This window comes from Chrysochloris asiatica, unplaced genomic scaffold (assembly GCF_000296735.1).
Source record: "Chrysochloris asiatica unplaced genomic scaffold, ChrAsi1.0 scaffold00027, whole genome shotgun sequence".
Taxonomy (NCBI): Eukaryota; Metazoa; Chordata; class Mammalia; order Afrosoricida; family Chrysochloridae; genus Chrysochloris; species Chrysochloris asiatica.
Window position 1 is genome coordinate 13166731 of NW_006408545.1, and position 7140 is coordinate 13173870.

General features: G+C 37.6%; 1 pseudogene; it reads left to right on the forward strand.

Moving 5' to 3' along the window:
• Positions 1–2462: 2462 nt before the first annotated feature.
• Positions 2463–3807, forward strand: LOC102827728 (annotated as a pseudogene).
• The last annotated feature ends 3333 nt before the right edge of the window (positions 3808–7140 follow it).

The following is a 7140-nucleotide window of genomic DNA, read 5'->3' on the forward strand; positions in this document are numbered from 1 at the left end:
TCAAACTGACATCTTTGCTCTTCAACACTTTAAAAGGTCTTGTGAAAGACATTTGTTTAATGCAATACATCATTTGATTTCTTAACTGCTGCTTCCATGAGTGTTGATAGTTGATTCAAGAAGAATGAAGTCTTTGACAACTTCCATCTTTTCTCCATTGATTAGAGTGTTATTCATTGGTCCAGTGATGAGGAATTTTGTTTTCTTTACACTGAAATATAATCCATACTGAAGACTATGCTCTTTGATCATCAGTAAATATTTTAAGTGTTCTTCACTTTCAGCAAGTAAAGTTGTATCATCTGCATATCACAGGTTGTTATATGGCATCAATCCTGATGCCACATTTTTCTTTATAGAACCCAGCTTCTCGGATTAATTGCTCAGTTTACAGGTTGAATAAGTATGGTGAAAGAATACAACCTTGTCACACACCTTTCTTAATTTTAAACCATTCAGTGTTCTCATGTTCTGTTCAAATAACTGCCTCTTGGTCCAGGTACAGATTCCTCATGAGCACGGAATACTCATGCTTCACAATGTTATCCATAGCTTGTCATATCCACACAGTTGAAAGCCTTTGCCTAGTCAATAATATCTTTCTGATATTCTCTGCTTTCAGTCAAGATCCATCAGACTTTAGCAAAGATAGCCTCATTTCACGGCCTCTTCTGAATCTGGCTTGAACCTCTGGAAGTTATCTGTCAATGTATGCTTGCAGACATTTCTGTATTACCTTTAGTAAAATTTTACTCACATGGGATCTCAAAAATATTGTCCAAGGATTTCTGAATTCCACTGGGTCACCTCTCTTTGGAATGGGCACCATTATAGATCTCTTTCAGTCAGTCAGCCAGATAGTTGTCTTCCAAATTTCTTGTCAGAGATGAGTGAGTGCCTCCTGTGCCGCATCACTGTTTTGAAAGATTTCTATTTTTATTCCATCAATTTGTGTTCCCTTGTTCTAGACAGGCAAATATTTAAAAGACAATACCAGATTTTTGAGAGATATGGGTATATTGACATTTTCATGCACTGCTAATAGGATTGACAGGTTCAGCCTATTTTAAAGGAATAATTTTAGCCTACTTTGTCAAACTAGCTATGTGTGTATCCTGTAACCCAACTATTAATTTCCCAATTGCCTCTCTCTCTCTTTGCTGTTTTACACACATACATATACATACATTATACATGATAGTATTGTGTGCCATAGAGTACATTCCAACTCAGCGACATTGTATAGGGTTTCTGTGTCTGTAAATCTTCACGTGAGCAGAAAGTCTCATCTTTCTCCCTCCAAGTGTCTGGTGGGCTCAGATCACTGACCTTGTAGTTAATAGTTCAGTGCTTATCCTATAGATCCACCAGTTTTCTTATACTATATATATATGAAAGGTCTTCACAAAGTTTGTGGGGAAACTGAGATAAAAGATAATAAAATGTCTCACAGATTTTTTGAACTTTGTTAAACACTTATGAGGGCACTTAAATATTTAACATATATACATATATATGTTAAATATTGATTGTTGCTGTTGTTAAGTGCCTTTCTGTCATTTTTGAGCCATAGAAATTTTTATTTGTTGTTGTTGCTATATGCCCTGGAGTCAGTTCCAACCCATAGCAACCCTGCACAGAGTTTCTGAGGCGCACCTGGTGTGCTTGAATTGCTGACCTTGTGGCTCAAACCAACTTTGCTGCCCAGTGCATTAACCCACAGAGCCACACAAGGACTCCCATAGAATCCTCCAATATGGCAACTTGATACTTGAATGTTTTCATCAGTTCTTTCAGCTTGAAAAATGCTTAGTGTCTTCTTCCCTTTTGGTTTTCTAACTCCAAGTGTTTGCACATTTCTTTTTAATATTTGACTGTGTGTTTTTGAGCTGTCCTTTGACATTTTATGTTCACCTCTTTCACCTCTTTATTTCTTCCATTTGCTTTAGCATCTCTATACAGGAGAGCAAATTTCAGAATCTCTTCTGACATCCATTTTGGTATTTTCTTTCATTCTTGTCTTCTTAATGACCTTTTGCTGACTTCCTGTATGATGTTCCTGATGTCATCCCACAACTCTTCTGGTATTTGTTCTAATTCACCAAATCTGTTCTTGAAATGATCTTTCAATTCAGGTGAGATATGTTTAAGATCATATTTTGGGTTTTGTGGAATTGTCTTTATTTTCTTCACTTTCAGTCTGAACTCGCGTATGAGCAATTGATGGTCTGTTCCACAGTTGTCCCTTGCCTTGTTTTGGCTGATGAAATGGAAATTTTCCACCACCTCTTTCCACAGATATAGTCTAGTTGATTTCTCTGTATCCCATCTGGTGATGTCCAGGTTAAAACTCATACTTTATGTTGTTTAAAAAGGTATTTGCACCCAGCCAGGCTGGGACGCTCTAGGTGCCCGGGATTGAGACCTCAGCTGCACGCTCTGGTCCGCTCCTATTCAGGACCATGGCCTCATCCGAAGTGTCGGGGCACCTGCTTTTTCAAACTAATTTGGCAACGAAATCACCTTATATGGCCTCACAAGTATGTGAAGATGAACAGAGACAAAAGAAAGAAAACATTCGTTCTTTAACTGTGTCTGGTCACGTGGGTTTTGAGATTGCCTGATCAGAGGGTCTATAGATCCATTCAGCAAGGCATCTGCTTCGACATCCTCTGTGTAGGGTAAGCCGGAATTCGAAAATACATGCTGATTGACACATTGTTTAATACTAATTTGAAGACCACGAGTCCTCACACTTTTATCCACATGTTAGATTTAAGGCTCAGACGTAGGAACTCCAGAAAAGCAACGTGCGACTGAAGTTGACCATTGTGAATACGGTGGGATTTGGTGACCAAATAAACAAAGAAGAGAGCAATCAGCCAATAGTGGACTACACAGACGATCAGTTCGAAGCCTGCCTCCAGGAAGAGCTGACGATGAAGCAGAGCCTCTGCACCTTCCACGACTCTCGTGTGCACGTGTGTCTGTACTTCATCTCACCTACGGGCCACTCTATCAAGACCCTCGACCTCTTAACCATGAAGAACCTGGACAGTACGGTGAACATTATACCAGTGATTGCCAAAGCTGATACAATTTCTTGCCAAAGCTGATTCAAAACTGAGTTACAGAAACTCAAGATCAAGCTCATGAGTGAATTGGTCAGCAATGGCGTCCAGATATACCAGTTCCCAACAGATAATGAAACGATTGCTAAAATCAATTCTTCAATGAATGCACATTTACCATTTGCTGTTGTAGGAAGTATGGATGAGGTAAAAAGTTGGAAATAAGATGGTCAAATCTTGCCAGTATTCTTGGGGTGTTGTACGAGTGGAAAATGGGAACCACTGCGACTTCATAAATCTCCGGGAAATGCTCATTTGCACCAACATGGAAGACCCATGAGAGCAGCCCACATGTGTGTGGCACTACGAGCTGTACAGACACTGCAAACTGGAGGAACTGGGCTTCGAAAACAAGCCCGTCAGTGTTCAAGAGACCTATGAAGCCTAAAGGCAAGAGAAATGCGGGGAGCGCCAGAGGAGGGAAGAAGAGATGAAGCAGATGTTTGTGCAGTGGGTCAAGGAGAAGGAAACCATCTTGAAGGAAGCCGACAAATTGGAATACCTTAAAAGCGTTCATCAGAAAAAGAGAATGAATGTTGAAGAAAAGAGAAGACTTTTGGAAGAAGAGATAACTGCTTTTTCTAAAAAAAAGGCTACCTCTGAAATATACCAGAGCCAGACCTTTGTTGCAACTGATAGCAAGGACAAGGACCGGAAGATCCCCAACTTTATATGAGTCATTCTCGAACTGCGTGTCACAGAAGATCATTGCAAGTAAAAGTTATCAAAAAAGTTAGAAGGATGCTTTGATTTTTCTTTGCTGTTTTACTTATCAGTTCTCTACCTGGCCAGTGGACATGCCAACTACCATTTCTGGAAAAAGATTTTCAAATATCAGGTCACTACATAAGCCAGTGTGGATGGTTGTACTTAGATCTCACTGTTGTCAGAAAATTATCAGCTGCTGGTTTGAGATGAATCCAGATGATTTTTCCTTGTTGCCAATTCATTGTAACTTAACAGTACACCATACCAAAGAGAGAATGTCAGTCTGATTTAAAATATGGAACTACATATTAGGACTATCTGGTTGTATTTATGTCCCTAGACGAACTTTTCATATGTACTTAACATTTTGGGAATATGTTTTGAAATGTAGTCTGTCTGAATCGGACTAACTTTTGAATAATTTTATAAAGATATTTAAATTTTGATATGATTATCTAGTTGGTAAAGTACCCTAATGAAACCTTTATATCAATTGATAGAACAAAACAACCTTCCAGACTTCAGTGAGACATAGGGTGATGTATTGAAACAAAGCATGTTTAAAGGTAAAAATATATAGGCATATAAATTTCTTTCTAGTATAAATGCCTTTTGAAACACTGTTTTCATTAGGATGTATTTTATACTTGTTAAAAAACACTTGTGTTCTAAGGAAAAAATAATGAAGTTGAATCCTGTATTACAGACCTTGTTTGTTTTTTTAAAAAATGACTCTGCATATCTGAATTGTAACTATGCGTAAAAATCCAGATAGTTCACATTTCAAGGGATATTTGAATTCAAAGTGCTTTTGTAGTATTCCCAGAACAAGTAAATAGTTTCTAGCCTTTTCTTAACAGTCTGCATTAATACATATGTACTTAACAGGTATAGAGTTCCTCATTTTTGTACTTGACTAGTTCTAGTTAAAAGTGACATTGTATTTTTTAAAAATAAAACAAGTATGCATATGGATTGAAAAAAAAAAAAAGATATTTGCAATGAAGAGTTCATTGGTCTCGAAAAATTCTTTCATGTGATCCCCAGCACTTTTCTATCACCGAGGCCATATCTTCCAATGACTGATCTTGCAGTGTTGTTTCCAATTTTGCCTTATAAGGATCAGTACATCTTTATTATGTTGTTGTTATTGTTAGGTGCCATTGAGTCAGTACTGACTCATAGTGAACCTAAGCACAACAGAACAAAACACTGCCCGGTTCTGGGCCAACCTCACAATTGTTACATTGTCGCTCATTGATGCTGCCACTGTGCCAATCCTTCTCATTGGGGGTCTTCCTATTTTACTATGACCCTCCACTTTACCAAACATGAATCCTTCTCCAGTGACTGGTCCCGCCTGACAATATGTCTGAAGTATGACAGACAAAGTCTAACCATCCTGGCCTCCAAGGAGCACTCTGACAATACTTCATCCAACACAGATCTATTTGTTCTTTTGGCAGCCCATGGCACTTTCACTATTCTCCTCCAAAACCATATCTCAAATGCATCAATTATTTTATGGTTTTTCTTATTCACTATCTAACTTTTAAATGTATATGAGGTTATTGAAAATACCTGTTGATTGTATGTTTGATCAATTTCTAACTGAAGAAATTGGTAGAATTCTTCAGTTTCATCATCACTGGCTTTAGTGGTTAGTGTATAAATATGTGTAATAGTTGCATTAAGTGGTCTTCCTTGTGGCCATATGGATATTATCCTATCACAGACAATATTGAACTTTAAGATAGATGTTGAAATGTTCTTTTTGAAGATGAATGTGTTACCATTCCTCTTTCATTTATCATTCCTGGCATAATAAATCATGATTGTTAGATTCAAAATGGCTAATATATGTCCATTAAAGCTCACTAATGCCTAGGGTATCAATGTTCATGCATTCCCTCTCATTTTTGACAACTTCCAAAGTTCCTAGATTCATACTTCATATATTCCATGTTGTAATCATTAATGGATATTTACAGCTGTTGCTCCTCATTTTGAGTTTTGACCCATCAGCAAATGAAAGTCTCAAAAGTTTAACTCCATTTGCGTCATCACAGTCAACTCTACAATTAGAAGACAACTCTACCCCAATTGTATTTTGAGTAACTTCCAACCTCAGGGGCTCATCTTCTGACTCCATATCTGACAATATTCTGGTGTTCTTCATCATGCTTCAATAGTCTATATTCTGGTGCTATCTGATCATGTTCCACTGTTATTCAAATGGTTTTCAGTGATAAAACATTTGTCTCTCCTTTTCCTGGTCTTTTTCTAGAAGCTCAGCTGAAACTTGTCCACCATAGGTATATCACGCTGTTATTTAAAATACCAGTGGTATAGCTTCCAGAATCACAGCAACACACAAGCTATCACAGTACGATAAACTGACAGATGACTGGTGAAGAATAGCAATGAATAAATATGAACAAGTACTACAATCATTTGTATTTTCTAAGAGTATAAAGGCATTGCCATTCATTGCATGAAGACTACCTACATTGGTTGCTCATATGTGTGTCACTGCCCTCTGCTGGCAGTCTTTGTCCATCCAGCCTCTGAGATGTGGTTCCTTGCTCCTTTTTGAAGAACAAAGGTTCACCTGTAATTACTTGAGCTTCTTTTTAAAAATGGTATCCTCATACAACAGCTTTTCCTCTTAGGCAGTAGTTATCAAATCGTGGTAATTAGATGAACAGCATTAGTACTATATGGGAGTTGTTGTTGTTAGGTGCCATTGAGTTGGTACCTTCTCATAATGACCTTATGCATCACATAAAAAAACACTGCCTTCCTACAATAATCTTACAATCATTGTTATGCTTCAGTCCATCTAGTTGAGGGTCTTCCTCTTTTTGCTGCCTTTCCACTTTACCAAGCATGATGCCTTTCTCTAGGGAGATGGTCCCTTCTGATAATATGTCCAAAGTATGAGAGATGAAGTTGGCCCATCCTAGCTTCTGAGGAGGAACTGGTTGTACTTCTTCCAACACAGATTTGTTTGTTGTAAGTTTATGGCACTTTTAATATTCTCTATTATTAGTTAAATGGTTTGGCTCAATTTCTCATTTATAAAATGGATATAATAAAATATCTACTTTACAAATGTATATTGTTAGATGCAGTTGAATTGGTTCCTACTTATAACCACCCTGTGTACAACATAATGAAACATTGCTCAGTCCTGTGTCATCTTTACAATTGTTGTTATGTTTGAGCCATTGTTTTAGCCACTGAGTCATTGACTGTCTTCCTGTTTTTCTCTGACTCTATACTTTACCAACCATGTGTT